This window comes from Gossypium arboreum, chromosome 5, assembly GCF_025698485.1.
Source record: "Gossypium arboreum isolate Shixiya-1 chromosome 5, ASM2569848v2, whole genome shotgun sequence".
NCBI classification, from domain to species: Eukaryota; Viridiplantae; Streptophyta; class Magnoliopsida; order Malvales; family Malvaceae; genus Gossypium; species Gossypium arboreum.
In genome coordinates, this window is record NC_069074.1 from 89439592 (window position 1) to 89456652 (window position 17061).

Sequence of the window (17061 nt, forward strand, 5' to 3'; positions counted from 1 at the left end):
TATTCCAATGAGTTATTAATGAAATTGTGATTTGGAGGATGAAATAGTTAAACTAATAGATATATGATTGTGTACGATATTTGATATGATTTGTGTTTATATGCCTATGAGCTTACTAAGCTTCAATAAGCTTACTTGTGTGTGTTTAATATTTTTATGTAGATTGACTTGAAGTAAAGTGGGGAGATCGGATCAACACAACAGGGCACACTATTCAGATCAATTCCGGTAGTTTTTGTTTTATGTTTAAAGATTTATATGGCATGTATAGAGTTTGAATGAATTGAAGTAAAGATGTTATAAACTAGTTAACAATATTTGTACTAAAATAGTTTTCCGTAAGTAGCAGTAGTTTGACTTTGAAAAATCACTAAAAATAGTAGAAATGGAATTAAATAATGAATAAATTATGGAATCGAATCTTGATGAGTTTATTTTCATATGGAAGAAGAAAAACAGGTATATGAGCTATATTTTATGAGATGTTTAAATTTTTGTGAAACAGGGCTAGAGCGATTTCTGGATCCCCTGTTCTGACTTTGGAAATTCACCATAAATTTTACAAAGATAATTAGAAGTCATACTTTATATGTACAGATTCCTTATTGAGTCTAGTTTTATTAGAGACAAACGGCATAGTCATTGAAGCTCTGTACAGAGAGATATCTGATTCGTAATACACAAATGTCAGAGTAGTCAAACCCTGAAACAGGGGAGATTTTAAATAATAAACTGTACCAATTGGCTTGACCAAAAATTCTAGAAAAAAATTGGTAAGTAGATATATGAGTATAAATTCAGAAAAAATTTATGGATTTGGATTTCGAGTTTTATAACTCGAGATATGAATTATTTAGCAACTATGACACAGTTGGACAGCTTGTCTGAAAAGTATTATATAAATTATCTAAATTTAGTTAAGTGCTCAAATAAGTTTAGTAGTGCCTTGTGCTCGACTCCGGCAACGGTCTCGGGTAAGGGGCGTTACATTTATTGGTATCAGAGCTTCGGTTTAGCCGATTCTTGGAATATGTATGATGTGAAAAGTGTCTAGAATTACATGCCATATAAATCATGATAGTGTCTTGTGTATGATCCGATCTAATCCTTGTTTTATTATAGATTATCTTCGATTTGAAAAGATGTCGATAGACCGAACAAACCGAGCAAGAAGAAGTTAATAGCAGTACAAATCTTTGAACAAGGAACAAGTAGTGAAGCTCGATTTCATTGATGCGAGAACAAGAACTCAAAAATATGATTTATGGATTCATGAATCGGTGGTATAATGAGAATGTGCGAGAAAGAAATCGACTCATAACCTCCTCCCCTATCTCAACATCTGTAGTACCCCGGTTGCTCCTCCACCTCCTCCGACAACTGAATCGCAAACGTTCTCCATTTGAAAAGCTCGAAAACATGGGGCTGAAGAATTTCGGGAAGAACAGACGATGACCCCAAGTTAAAGTGAATATTGGTTACAAAGTATAATGAGGGTTTTAAGCACATGGCGTGCTCACCAGATGATTACTTAATATGTGCCGTGTCATTATTGAAAGAAGAAGCTTATAACTGGTGGGAAACAATAGAAGTCATTGTTGTACCGGCCGAGAAGATCACTTGGGAATTTTTCAAAATGAATTTAAGAAGAAATATGTCGGTAGAAGATATCCGGATAAGAAGAAAAGAGAATTTCTCGACTTATGACGGAAACAAGTCGTTGGCTGAATATGAAAGAGAATTTGTTTATCCGAGCAAATATGCTCGAGATATAGTACCCACTGAAGAAGAAATGTGTATCAGATTTGAAGAAGGGCTTAATGATGAGATTAAAATGATGATAGGGGGCATTGAGATACGAGAATTTGTTGTTCTATCAGATCGTGCTCAGAAGCTTGAAGAAGTATATAATAAAAGATGCAACGAGATAGAAGAAGTAAAGAATCTTTCAAAAGAAGTGCATCTAAGTCATTTTCGCTTTACCGGTGAAGAAATCTAAAGAGGAATTCAGTCGAGCCACTTCAGTACCAGAAAGATCAGGAAAAAGTAGGCCAAGACAATCTGATTACAAATCATCTGACAGACCTGCTGTTAGTGTGGGTAGTGTACAAAATACCCAAAGGCCCAAGTGTCAACATTGTGGAAGAAGTCACCCCGGTGAATGTAGAAGTAAATTAGAGGCTTGTTATAAATGTGGGGCCACTGATCACTTTATTCGTGATTGTCCCCAATTACAAGTAGAAGAAGTGGAACAGAGGGAGAAATCGAAAATTCTTCCTAAAAAAGGAAGACGCGTGCTACAGGGGCTACTCGTTCGGGTATGAAAGATACTGCTAGCCGATCAGAAGTTAGGGCTCCTGCTCGTACTTATGCCATTCGAGTGAGAGAAGAAGCAACAGCTCCAGATGTAATTGCTGGTACTTTCTATCTTTATGATGTTCCTGTGTATGCTTTAATAGACCCTGGGTCTACTCATTCATATATTTGCACTATGTTAGCATCTGAAAAGAACTTATTTGTTGAGCCTACTGATTATGATGTACAAGTTACAAATCCATTAGGTCAAAGTGTGGTAGTTAATTTAATATGTCATAATTGTCCACTGAAAGTTAAGGGCTGTGATTTCCCCGCTGATTTGATGTTGCTACCCTTTCGGGAATTTGATGTTATCTTGGGCATGGACTGGTTAATAAAACATGACGCAATAGTGAATTGTCGAGAAAAACGAATTAGTTTGAAATGTCAAACAGGAGACATTATTTTGGTTGAGTCTGGAAATTTGGATGACATGGTTAGAATGATTTCCTTTATGTCTGCTCAGAAATTGTTGCGTAAAGGAAATGAGGCTTATTTAGCCTATATTCTTGATACTCGAAGTTCTGAATCAAAGTTAGAGCAACTATCTATTGTAAATGAATTCATGGATGTATTTCCTGAAGAATTACCAGGGTTACCACCTGATAGAGAAGTTGAATTCGTGATAGATGTGCTTCCTGAACAGCTCCCATATCGGTGACACCGTATAGAATGGCTCCAGCAGAATTAAGAGAGTTAAAAACAGCTTGCAAGAGCTGTTAGACAAAGGGTTTATCGACCGAGTATGTCGCCGTGGGTGCACTTTGTCTTATTTGTGAAAAGAAGGATGGTTCATTGAGGCTGTGCATAGATTACAGCCAGCTGAATAAGGTAACAATTAAAAATAAATATCCTTTGCCTCGTATTGATGATTTATTCGATCAGCTTAAGGATGCTACAGTGTTTTCAAAAATAGATCTCAGATCTGGGTATTATCAGTTAAAGGTAAAGGAATGTGATGTACCGAAAATAGCTTTTAGAACTCGGTATGGTCATTATGAGTTCTTAGTTATGCCATTCAGTTTGACAAATGCTCCTGCTGCTTTTATGGATTTAATGAATCGAATTTTCCAGTCTTACCTAGATAGATTTGTGGTTGTGTTTATTGACGATATACTGATCTATTCAAAGACGTAATCTGAGCATGCTCAAGACTTGAGAATTGTACTACGATATTAAGGAAAAACAGTTATATGCAAAATTTAGTAAATGTGAATTTTGGCTTCATGAAGTGGGATTCTTGGGTCACATTGTGTCATTGATGGTATACTGGTAGATCCGAGTAAGGTGTCACTGTGATTAATTGGAAAACTCCAAAGAATGTTACTAAGTGCGAAGTTTCCTTGGATTAGCTGGTTACTATCGTCGATTTGTGAAAGATTTTTCACTGATTGCTTCACCGATAACTAAATTATTACAGAAGAATGTTGAGTTTGTATGGTCTGATGAGTGCCAACAAAGTTTTGATCAATTAAAGAAAATGTTGATAGAGGCTCCGGTGTTAACTTAGCCTGAATCAGTGTGCCATATGTAGTATATAGTGATGCGTCTCTGAATGGTTTAGGTTGTGTATTGATGCAGTCAGGAAAAGTTGTAGCATATGCTTCTCGACAGTTGAAACCACATGAGAGGAACTACCCTACACATGATCTTGAGTTAGCTGCCATAGTATTTGCTTTAAAAATTTGGAGACACTACCTATATGGAGAGAAATGTTATGTATATACAGACCATAAAAGTTTGAAATATTTAATGTCTCAGAAAGAGCTGAATTTGAGACAGAGGCGATGGTTAGAGCTGTTGAAAGATTACGATCTTATCATTGATTATCATCCGGGTAAGGCAAATGTAGTGGCGATGCACTTAGTCGAAATCATCATTATTTGCTCTTCTAGCGTTAAATGCTCATTTGTCCATTAATGAAAATGGTTCTATATTAGTTGAATTAAAGACAAAACCAGATTCTTTCAACGAATTCGGAATTGCAAGATGAAGATCCGGTTGGTGTTGAAACGACAAATGGTTCGGATAATTTGAACTTAGATTACTCTATTGATAATAGTGGTATGTTATACCATCGTAATAGAATTTGTGTCCCGAATAATCTAGAATTGAAGAAGGATATCTTATCGAGGCTCATAGTAGTATGTACTCGATTCATCCGGTAGTACGAAGATGTATTATGATTTGAAAAAATGTATTGGTGGCTGGTATGAAACGGAAATTTGTGAATTTGTGGCAAAATGTTTAATCATCAATGTAAAAGTTGAACATCAAGTGCCTACAGGTTTGTTACAACCCGTAATGATTCCGAATGGAAGTGGGAACATGTGACGATGGATTTTGTATCTGGATTGCCGGTGACTCAAGAAAAAGATTCGATTTGGGTGATAGTAGATGATTAACTAAATCGGCGCATTTTATTCCGGTCAGAACAGATTTTTCACTTGATAAGTTAGCGGAATTATATGTGTCAGAAATTGTGAGATTACATGGGGTGCCGACATCAATTATTTCTGATCGAGATCCGAGGTTTACTTCGAGATTTTGGAATAAACTACAGGAAGCTTTAGGTACTAAGTTAAAATTTAGTACAGCTTTTCACCCTCGGACATAGATGGACAATCAGAGCGAGTGATTCAGATTTTGGAAGATATGTTAAGGTGTTGTATACTCGAGTTCAGTGGCAGCTGGGAAAGGTACTTACCTTTAGCTGAATTTGCTTATAATAACAGTTATCAAGCTAGTATCAAAATGGCACCGTTTGAAGCTCTGTATGGAAGGAAGTGCAGAACCCCGTTGTATTGGTCAGAATTAAGTGAATCGAAATTAGTCGGAGTGGATTTAATTCGGGAAACTAAAGAGAAAGTTCAGATTATTCGGGAAAGTTTGAAAGCTGCTTCCGATCGTCAAAAGTCGTATGCAGATTTGAAAAGAAGAGATATAGAGTTCAATGTGGGTGATCGTGTGTTCTTGAAAGTTTCTCCGTGGAAGAAAGTTTTACGGTTTGGTAGAAAAGGAAAGCTTAGTCCACGATTTATCGGACCATACGAAATCATTGAGAGGATCGGTCCGGTAGCTTATAGATTGGCCTTGCCTCCAGAACTTGAGAAGATCCATAATGTATTTCATGTATCTATGTTGAGACGATATAGATCAGACCCTTCACATGTGATTCCTCATACTGAGATAGAGCTACAATCAGATATGACTTATTCGGAGGAACCAGTGAAAGTATTAGCTCGGGAAGTTAAAGAACTGCGGAATAAACGAGTACCGTTAGTAAAAGTGTTATGGCATCGACATGGATTAGAGGAGGCAACCTGGGAAACAGAGGAGTCAATGAGATCACAATATCCAAATCTGTTTTCAGGTAACAAATTTCAAGGACGAATTTTTAAAGGGGGGAGAGTTGTAACGGCCTAATTTTCAGTGGTGTCGGAAATGGTGATTTGAGATCACTAAATTCGACAAATAAGATTGAACAAGATAGTAATTTAATATTTATGAGTCAAGTAAGAATTTAGAAGAATTTGTGAAATGGTGAAATTAGTGAATTAAAAGAATTTATTAGGTCAAACGGGTCAAAAATGAGGTATCGAGACCTCAAAGTTGAAAATCGAGCTATAAATATTTTTATAAATATTTATGGAGTGTCATTGAGTTAGTATTAAAGTTTAGTTAGAAAATTTTAACGCTTGGATGGCTAATTAATTAAAAGGACTAAATTGAAAATAGCGCAAAATTTGTTAAATTGTGAGTAAATAGCTTAAGTATTTAAAAGATGGATTTAAAGAGCAATTAGACCCAAAGGTTAATGGCTGGACGGTTTGGGTATGAAATAAGCAAGAAAACAATGTGAACAAGGGCAAAATTGGAAATAGCATAAAAGCTAATAGTTAAATAATGATGTAATTGAAAAATCTAGACATTTCTTCATATTTTCTCAGCTAAAACGCCATAGAAGGTCTGGAGAAAGCTGGTTTTTCATATTTTACATCATATCAAGAAAACGAACTGAATCGTGGAAAGGAGAAAATTCAAGAATAGTCCCTGAATTTCTACGACTTTTACAAATTAGTCCAGGTAAGTTCGCAAAGTTCAATGTTTTGATATGAAAATATTATGATTGTTAAAGTATTTTATTGTTGATGAATACTATCAATTTGCATTAACTAATGAATAATGTGTAACTAAAAGTACAAATTAGTAGGAACAATGGATTTGAGTGCTTCTATTCGTGACCACGATGAGTTGACGAAACATATGTGACAAGTGTGCTCGTTTAAGACCATAGTGGGCTATGGCATCGGTGCAATGTGATAATGTGACTCAGATAAGACCATAGCTGGGCTATGGCATCGGTATAATGTGATAATGTGATTCCGTATAAGACCATGTCAGGATATGGCTTCGGTATGATATGTGAACCGTAAGACCATGGCAAGGCTATGGCTTCGTGTGTGATGCGTATCAATGTGAAAGTCCATGGTTTACTATGGCAATGTGATAATGAAGCACTCAATTCCTTATTGTTCCCTAATTTGACAATGAAGTAAATGAGAAATGGGCCTAAGGGAGTTAAATTGTGAGTTGCCATATGGAAATTATTCCAATGAGTTATTAATGAAATTGTGATTTGGAGGATGAAATAGTTAAACTAATAGATATATGATTGTGTACGATATTTGATATGATTTGTGTTTATATGCCTATGAGCTTACTAAGCTTCAATAAGCTTACTTGTGTGTGTTTAATATTTTTATGTAGATTGACTTGAAGTGAAGTGGGTAGATCGGATCAACACAACAGGGCACACTATTCAGATCAATTCCAGTAGTTTTTGTTTTATGTTTAAAGATTTATATGGCATGTATAGAGTTTGAATGAATTGAAGTAAAGATGTTATAAACTAGTTAACAATATTTGTACTAAAACAGTTTTCGTAAGTAGCAGTAGTTTGACTTTGAAAAATCACTAAAATAGTAGAAATGGAATTAAATAATGAATAAATTATGGAATCGAATCTTGATGAGTTTATTTTCATATGGAAGAAGAAAAACAGGTATATGAGCTATATTTTATGAGATGTTTAAGTTTTTGTGAAACAGGGCTAGAGCGATTTCTGGATCCCCTGTTCTGACTTTGGAAATTCACCATAAATTTTACAAAGATAATTAGAAGTCATACTTTATATGTACAGATTCCTTATTGAGTCTAGTTTTATTAGAGACAAACGGCATAGTCATTGAAGCTCTGTACAGAGAGATATCTGATTCGTAATACACAAAGGTCAGAGTAGTCAAACCCTGAAACAGGGGAGATTTTAAATAATAAACTGTACCAATTTGCTTGACCAAAAATTCTAGAAAAAAATTGGTAAGTAGATATATGAGTATAAATTCATATAAAATTTACGGATTTGGATTTCGAGTTTTATAACTCGAGATATGAATTATTTAGCAACTATGACACAGTTGGACAGCTTGTCTGAAAAGTATTATATAAATTATCTAAATTTGGTTAAGTGCTCAAATAAGTTTAGTAGTGCCTTGTGCTCGACTCCGGCAACGGTCTCGGGTAAGGGGCGTTACACATAAGTATAGATAAACCCAATATCAAGTCATAAAAACCATTAAATCAAACAGACGGTTCAAGAATCATAGAAAAGTCGTAGCACTAATAAATACCTGAACTACATGACAATTAAATAATACGATAAAAACGTAGATTGACCGAGCTTCCCCTGCACAGACTCGATCAAGTCTGTGAGTTACCTGAAATTTGGTTAACCATACGGTGACTAGAGAATTTAGTGTGTAATCAATATGGATTCAATTAGAAACACAATTTAATTTAACGTTCTCAAATCTCAAGTTCTAATCAGAGTCAGATAATATTCGGTGCAGGATTAACATAACAGCTATATAACAGAACATTTCCAGTTCAGATACAGAACATATCAGAAGCATATGCAGTTATTCCTACCCCTATCTGCTACACACCATCTCCGACCATCCCGGCACACCGTTAAGGGCATTTAATACCCATCCAACCCTACACACCATATAGTGTCAATTTGACACATTTACTGAAATGCAGTCTAGCTGCCAGATCATATTGCTCTTAGGATTTAAGGACTTGGACCCTGTCAGGATGATTCTTGCAGCTCGAATATATTTTTGATATTTGAATTGTCATTTTGGTCATTTTGACGATGGTTTGATGAGGTAATTGATGCATGTTGAATAGTCATTAGTTAGAATGAATTCAATGCCTTATTATGTTGTATTTTATTGTCTGGAGCAAAGGCATCGATATTCAGGTTTTAAAAATGATACATTTTGGTATTTCGAATCTACAGGAAGTTAGTAACACAATTTGGTATCGATACCATATCACAAGTTTCGATACTCGGGGAAATAAAACATATACTTTTTGAAATGTATCGATAAATTATTGGGTTTTGGTTTTAAGCGAAAAACAAAATGTTGGTTTGGTACCACTTTCAGGGTGGTACCGATACCATACATGAGTATTATTGATACCATTGATTCAATATCATTACCTACGTGATTAATTCATAAGTTTTTTAGTGATTTAAAAGCATGTTTAACTTTTGTTTTAAGTTTTCTTGATGAGTGTTTATTATGTTTTAATGATTATTAGAGTATGTTTGACTTAAACTTCTTACAAAATGCTAAAATAAAATATGTTCGCTTCACAATGAGACAATTTATAATGTGCATGATGTGTGACCGTGGTGTAGCCTCCTGTTACTCGGGCTTGACGACCGGATCGGGTATAGGATGTTACAACAAAACAATGAAAATGTTTTACGGAAAACATTTTACATGCAAACAAACCGACCCTAAATGATAAAGATGTTGATGCAACGTTTTAGATTGCAAGTTCCTTTGTGGGAGAATACCTCTTATTTTGACCAAAATTTATTTTGGTTTTTCATCCCCTAGTTAAACTCTATTTTTAGTTTCCCACTCAAACTCTAATTAACCTAGATGCTACGAATTTCATTCTATAAATAGGTTTTAATTATGCTAGGTTTTACACAACAAAAAAAATATTTAGATTGAGATAATTTTGTTCTTTGTTTCGAAGGATTTTTCTTGTAATGTTTCAGGATTTTCTTTTAATTCTCTCCATCATTTATACTCTCCTTTATTATAGTGAAATTTCTTTTTGTCCGTGGTTTCTATCCTCTTTTGATTAGTTTTTCTACGTAAAATATATTATAATTATATTGTTTTGAAACAATTTGGGGTTAACTCTAACGTGATCTTTTTTTAAAGTGAAAGCACAATAGGTACAACGTGAAACTCTCTTAACCCAATCCTTGCATGGATATTACTACCATTTTCTATTAATATACACATGCACTGTCATTACTAAAAAAAATCTTACCCAATTAAATTCAAAATTCAAAATACATTTGAAATATGAATTTTAAAAAAATAAAAAGAAATTTGCTTTTCATTTCTTTAGTTACCCGGAATCATGTTTGTGAATGAATTTGCTATTTTTTAAAAAAGTTTTTCATAATTAATGAATATGTTGGTGTTATATCCTATAATATATTTAAATCAAGTAAACCTATAATTCATAAATGTTATTCATCATAAAAAAAATTATTGGGAAAACTAACAAAACAAAATAGTGCCTAAAAACAATGACAACTCGAAACCTATGTTTCACGGTTTCAAAATGTTAACTATTAAAACAACATATTTAGTTTAAAAAAGACAAACACTATATATAAGGTAGCTCTCTCCATTAATTTTAAGCATTAGAAAGTAAAGAATTCAATAAGCATTAGTTACCCTTATTTCTTTGATATTAGAAGCATTTCAAATGGAATTTCGAGGAGTAATATTTATTCTTTTTCTTTTTCTTCTAATTGGAGTTGATTCCAATGCCTTCCCAACGAATGATTTGATAAGCAAATTTCCAGGACAACCAGATGTTAATTTCAGGCAGTTTGCTGGATATATTGAAGTGGATGAAAATGTTGATGGTCGAAGTCTTTTTTACTATTTTGTTGAAGTTGAGAAAGATCCCTTGACTCAACCCCTCACAATTTGGTTAACTGGAGGTTAAGTTCTTTAATTTCCTTTTATTGTAGTTTATGATGTTATGCGGATTTCCTAGTTGGTATCCTATATGAATGAGTTAGAAAAAGTTCACCATGAGCAAGTTAAAGCCAAGGGAAAGCTAGGGCTTCGGCCCCATCGGTTCAATGTTACAATTTCTTTTTTAGCCTCTCCAAAAATTTATAATTAAATTTAATCCCTTTTAGCCCCTTCGAATGGAAACATTATCACTTTTGGCCCTCGTTAGAAAGTAAAGATTCAATTTAGCCCGTTTCCATGCAAAGGTTTTAGGTTTATGTCCATCCCTAACACTAAATTTATAGCCTTGATCTGACTATCATTTTTTAACTCATCTGAAAAGCCATATCTTTAAACATATACTAAATACTTGTCGAATTAGACTAGTCATTACATTAGATCAAACCATTACTCTATTTTTCTAGCTTTACTTAAGCCTGGCCGACAAGTTTGTTTGATTACTCACATACAATAAAATCTGTTGTGTAATACTATTCAGGACCAGGGTGTTCTTCAGTTGGAGATGCCTTTGGAAGTGTTGGTCCTTTCATTGTTACGAAAGATGCTCATGGTCTCCAAACAAATTCCTTTTCTTGGAACAAAGGTTGTCTAATTTCCTATGATTATTTTTTTATTGAATTTCTTTTTGTGTGTAAGTATATCATGTTTCATAGTTATTTCTTTCATATCCATATAAATTTATAATGAAATATTAAATGTGTTATAACCATAAAATATTACGAAACGCCTAGTTTTCATCATGTTTAAATGAATTGCATTGCCTTTCTTATATATATATGTATATTTTCTATTTCCATATCTATATAAAGTTCATCTAATATATGTTTCAGTGTCAAATCTATTGTTCATCGACTCCCTATTGGATCCGGATGGTCATATTCAAACTCAAGTAGTGATTATAATAACGGAGATGATAGCACTAGTAAGATCATAATGTATATTCTTCGTTATTAAATAAAATAGTTTGGGTATTATATATATATATATATATATATATATATATATATATATATATTGATATTTTTCAATTATTTGCTTCTTACAGATAAAATATTAGTTACATTCATGCAAAAATGGTATGAAAAGTATCCAGTCTTCAAGTCCAAAGATCTATATATGGCTGGATCAAGTTTTGCAGGTGAACAATTTCTTTTGTTTTTCTTCTTCTCATTTGGTAGCACATCAACATATTTTTAATACACCAAAACAGACTTCTTGAATTGAATACGTCGAATTAATTATTGAATAAACACATAACAATCAAATTATCTCGACTTAATACCAGTTATGAATAAGTCTCCATGCAACAATACAAACAATATAACATGTTCATTACTTCAACTAAATTTGTGGATTTTTATTTTTAGGACACTTCGTACCAAATCTTGCTAATGCTTTGCTCGACGACAACAATCAATCCAAGCAATCCAAATTTAATCTCAAAGGATTGGTTGTAAGTAAAACAGTATCTAATCAATCAAATTTATTTCCACTTTAATATAAATTTGCATAGAAGGATTAGTGAGAAATGTTCATGGTTGAGTAACTTGCCTAATTCGAGAAGGCTTTATTAGATTGGATTAGGATACCGACTTCTACGTTTAGGATCAAATCGTTATGACTTTGATTATTGTTCATTACTGATATCATAGACAATAAATTTTTATTTAAATTCAGTATCGGCACTAACATAAAAAGTTTTAAATAATCCTGAAATACTTTCAGGAACTTTATTGGGCCCATATAGAACAAAAATAACATGTGTTGCAACTCAACTCTCCAGTAAACATGCTTAGGTTCAATTCATAGTTAATTTAAAGAGTTTGTTGTGAACTTTATTTTTTTTAATTGTAACTATTTTGAACAGTTGGGAAACCCAATGCTTCGTAAAAAGCTAGACGAGATTGCAAAAATTGATTTCTTTTTCTCTCGGGAGATGATAAACAGCTCGTTGTATAATGAAATCAAGAAAGAATGCAATGCCATTGATGAAAATAATTACTTTTCTAGCATCAAAACTGTAACGCCCCAATTTTCGGGAATTCTGTGAATGTTGACAAAATTTCATGCTTTGCTTTTGTCATTTGTGAGTGAAATGATGAAATAGGACCTATGTGAAAATGTTTGAAAATGCTATAGGCTAAATTGAAGTGGCCAAATAAATAGGAGTGCAAAATAGGAGGATTTGCATGATAAACCTCCCTTTTTACATGAAGTGGCCAACCATCATGTTGTTGTAGACAAAATGTGCACTTGATATCCATAATTTATGGTACAAATTGATACAAATTGATAATAGGTTAGGTAAATATTTCATGATAATAGGTTAGGTAAATGTTCCATAATAATAGGTTAGGTAAATGTTCCATGATAATGGGTTAGGTAAATGTTTCATGATAATGGGTTAGGTAAATGTTTCATGATAAGAATTTCATGTCTTTTATATTAAAGAATTAAATGGATGAAATATGAAGTTTATTTAAAGAAAAAGGGGTGAAAAGAACAAAGTTTTGTCCATCTTTGTTCATCATAGCTGAAAGTTAGAGAAGAGAAAGGAGAGGAAAAAGCTCTTGAGTATTTGGTCATTAGGAGGAGGAAAATTGAAGGTAAGTTCTTGGTACCTTGCTTCTATTTTGAGGTTCATGAGTTCTTCTTGATTCTACCTTAACTCTTGAAGTATATTTTGATTTTTAGTTCTGTTGTGAGCATTTAGTCATGAATTAAAATGAAGGAAATGGTTGTTGTTTCATGTTCTTTTGATGAAAAATGGAAGATTGGTGAAGTTGAGCCAAACAAATGAACATGCATGTGCCTTAGATGTTAAAGGGAAAAATCAGCTAACATGTTGTGCTTTAAAATGATGAAATGGAGATTATACTTAAGTAAAATCATAGATATGTGATGATTGATTGGTGATATACATGTTTAAATAACATGCATGCAAGGTATGTGTGAAAGAGTGATTTGGTAATAAATCTGCTTGGAACAGCAGCAGTAACGTGACTTTGGAAAATCACCATAAATTGTACGAGAAGAATTAGAAGCTGAATAAATTATGTAATTAAAGCTTATTGAATCTAGTTTCTAATGAAATTAACAAGAACATATTTTGAATTCTGTACAATGAGAAATTTGATTCGTAATGAAGGGTGGTCAGATTAGTCAAACAGTAAAACATGGGAAACTTTGAGAAAATTCTGGTATTGATTGGCTAAACCAAAAATTCTGAAAATTTTATGGATAGAAGATATATGAGTCTATTTTCAGGGAAATCTAACGGAACTTGATTTGGAGTTTCGTAGCTCCAGTTATAAATGATTTAGTGACTGTTGCTCAGGAAGACAGTGTAGCACCCCAAACCCTGCCCAGAAGTTATGGCCGGATCCGGCATGCCACATCAAAAACGTAAAAAAAAATTTCCATTCTAAGTCCAGAAAATCGTACTTGATGTTCAAAAGATTAATTTCATTATAGGTTAAAGTGAATGGAAGTCATGCACCGGTAGGAAACCGAAAAGAGGTGGTGAGTCCATCGGATCGCTAAGTACCAAGCTCCTTCGGATCCAATCCTAGACATGCATACCGCCATTGCCACACCTTAACGTCATGGATATTTCTAGGAAACCAATTTGATTAAGTCATTTTTAGGAAAAGTGATTAATTTTGGAAAATACTTTCATTGCGGAAGCTTTGCTTGTTGTCGTGTTATTTTGAAATCAATTGTTGTTTTTGAAAACATGCCCTAAAGCTATCCAATTTCAACAGTTAAAATAAGTAATACCTATCTTAGTAATACATATTAAAACCATTAAAAATAATTAAGCGGCCTTATTACATTTAAAAGCCCAAAAACTTCAAACGTAAATAAAAAGATGTCCAGTTCACCAGAAGAAAATCAAACTTTCAGAACGGGTGGCCACTCCGAATTCCCTCACAGCTCCAAGCCCACTATGGTTGGGGATTTCCTGCGTGGATGAAAATAAAAGGGTGAGTTTGGGGAAACTCAGTGTGTAAGGAAAACCCATTCAAAGCCCAAGTCAGCTCAAGCCTATTGGCCTAAGCCCATTCAGTAATAATGGAACCGGGCCGAGCCCTTTTCAGATCACAATAAACTGGGCCTTAGCCCTTATTCAGATAATGATATGGCCCATAGGCCCATTTCAAAATACATGCAACATCAGTAAATATATGCAAGCCCATTTGGGGAGACTACTCAACCCACCAACCAGTACACTCCACCCGTACCAGCCATACACTCCATGTGGGGAATAGCTCAACCCACCCAACCACTCCACACTCCATTCTTGCCTTGCTGCTCAGTTAACAGTAAATTGAGGCAAAGCCTCCAGTACGTGGACAAGCCACTTTCAGTACTTCCTCCGTCAATATCGCAGTCCCATGCATCAGATAATAACAACATGGCATGCAGTAAATAACAACAGTCAAACATGCATTTAGGTCAATTTAACCCTAGGGGTATTTCGGTAATTTATCTACTAGGGGTAAAACTATAAATTTTTCACTTTTAAAGGTATTTCAGTAATTATCTAGTTTAGGGTTTTTCATGCATATTCCTACCTTTCACGTACTACAGAATCACGTACCGAGGGTTCTTACCAAATGGGGCCCGTTGGCCCATCATTTCAAATTTTGGCCCATTAAGCTCAAAAATATCGAGGGCACAGAAATCATACACTTTGCAGTCTAAATTTTGCAGCTTACCAAAAACATTAATCGATTTACCTCACGAGCATTCGCACACTCGCAAATCTACAAAATACCGATTTTCGGCATTTCGGCTTTTCGGCTTTTGCCGATCTAGACTAAGAAAGAGGGTGTTAGTTACACACCTGTTTGCGACGATATGCTGACGAGATCCACACACGAACCGCCTACAATTGGATTACTAACACGTTAATCTAACTATTCAAATACAAACTACGTATTAACCCCTTACAATATTCGGCCAACCACACCTACAGATCATAGTAAGCTTATAAGAAATCAATAAGCAACTCATTAACAAATTTTTGTCAATGTTTACCACATAATCATAATTTCACTGCAAGCTGTCTTCCTGAGCAATAGTCACTAAATTATTTATAACTGAAGCTACGAAACTCCAAATCAAGTGCCGTTAATTTTCCCTGAAAATAGACTCATATATCTTCTATCCATAACATTTTCATAATTTTTGGTTTAGCCAATCAATACCAGATTTTTCTCAAAGTTTCCCATGTTTCACTGTTTGACTAATCTGACCACTCTTCATTACGAATCAAATTTCTCATTGTACAGAATTCAAAATATGTTCTAGTTTATTTCATTAGAAACTAGACTCAATAAGCTTTAATTACATAATTTATTCAGCTTCTAATTCATCTCCCACAATTTATGGTGATTTTCCAAAGTCACGTTACTGCTGCTGTCCCAAGCAGATTTATTACCAAATCACTCTTTCATACACCTATCTTGCATGCATGTTATTTAAACATGTATATCACCAATCAATCATCACATATCTATGATTTTACTTAAGAATAATCTCCATTTCATCATTTAAAAGCACAACATGTTAGCTGATTTTTCCCTTTAACATCTAAGGCACATGCATGCTCATTTGTTTGGCTCAACTTCACCTATCTTCCATTTTTCATCAAAAGAACATGAAACAACAACCATTTCCTTCATTTTAATTCATGACTAAATGCTCACAACACAACTAAAAATCAAAATATACTTCAAGAGTTAAGGTAGAATCAAGAAGAACTCATGAACCTCAAAATAAGAAGCAAGGTACCAAGAACTTACCTTTAATTTTCCTCCTCCTAATGACCGAATACTCAAGAGCTTTCTCCTCTCCTTTCTCTTCTCTAACTTTCAGCTATGATGAACAAAGATGGACAAAACATTGTTCTTTTCACCCTTTTTTCTTTTAATAAAACTTCATATTTCATCCATTTAATTCTTTAATACAAAAGACATGAAATTCTTATCATGAAACATTTACCTAACCCATTATCATGAAACATTTACCTAACCCATTATCATGAAACATTTACCTAACCCATTATCATTGAACATTTACCTAACCTATTATCAATTTGTATCAATTTGTACCATAAATTATGGATATCAAGTGTACATTTTGTCTACAACAACATGATGGCTGGCCACTTCATGTAAAATGGGAGGTTTGTCATGCAAATCCTCCTATTTTGCACTCCTATGTATTTGGCCACTTCAATTTAGCCTATAGCATTTTCAAACATTTTCACATAGGTCCTATTTCATAATTTCACTCCCTTTTTCTTATGGAACAAAAATTAACTAAAATTACTGGGTTCTATCTTAAGCTTGGGCCTTCTAGAGGCCCACTAACATAATTAAACCTATGCCAACATTCACAGGATTCCTGAAAATTGGGGCGTTACAGACAGCTTGCAGTGAAATTATGATTATGTGGTAAACATTGACAAAAATTTGTTAATGAGTTGCTTATTGATTTCTTATAAGCTTACTATGATCTGTAGGTGTGGTTGGCCGAATATTGTAAGGGG

At 33.9% G+C, this 17061-nt stretch overlaps 2 long non-coding RNA genes across 2 annotated transcripts; one reads left to right on the top strand and one right to left on the bottom strand.

The window, feature by feature from the left end:
* The first annotated feature begins 6277 nt into the window (after window positions 1-6277).
* Window positions 6278-7292, top strand: LOC128292855 (uncharacterized). Its single transcript, XR_008282810.1, has 2 exons — window positions 6278-6441; window positions 7126-7292. It is a non-coding gene; the product is annotated as an uncharacterized LOC128292855 (long non-coding RNA).
* A 6929-nt stretch (window positions 7293-14221) lies between these two features.
* LOC128292976 (uncharacterized) lies at window positions 14222-16458 on the bottom strand. Its single transcript, XR_008282979.1, has 3 exons — window positions 16313-16458; window positions 15352-15393; window positions 14222-14466 (listed from the first exon to the last, which is right to left on the bottom strand). It is a non-coding gene; the product is annotated as an uncharacterized LOC128292976 (long non-coding RNA).
* Between the last annotated feature and the right edge of the window lie 603 nt (window positions 16459-17061).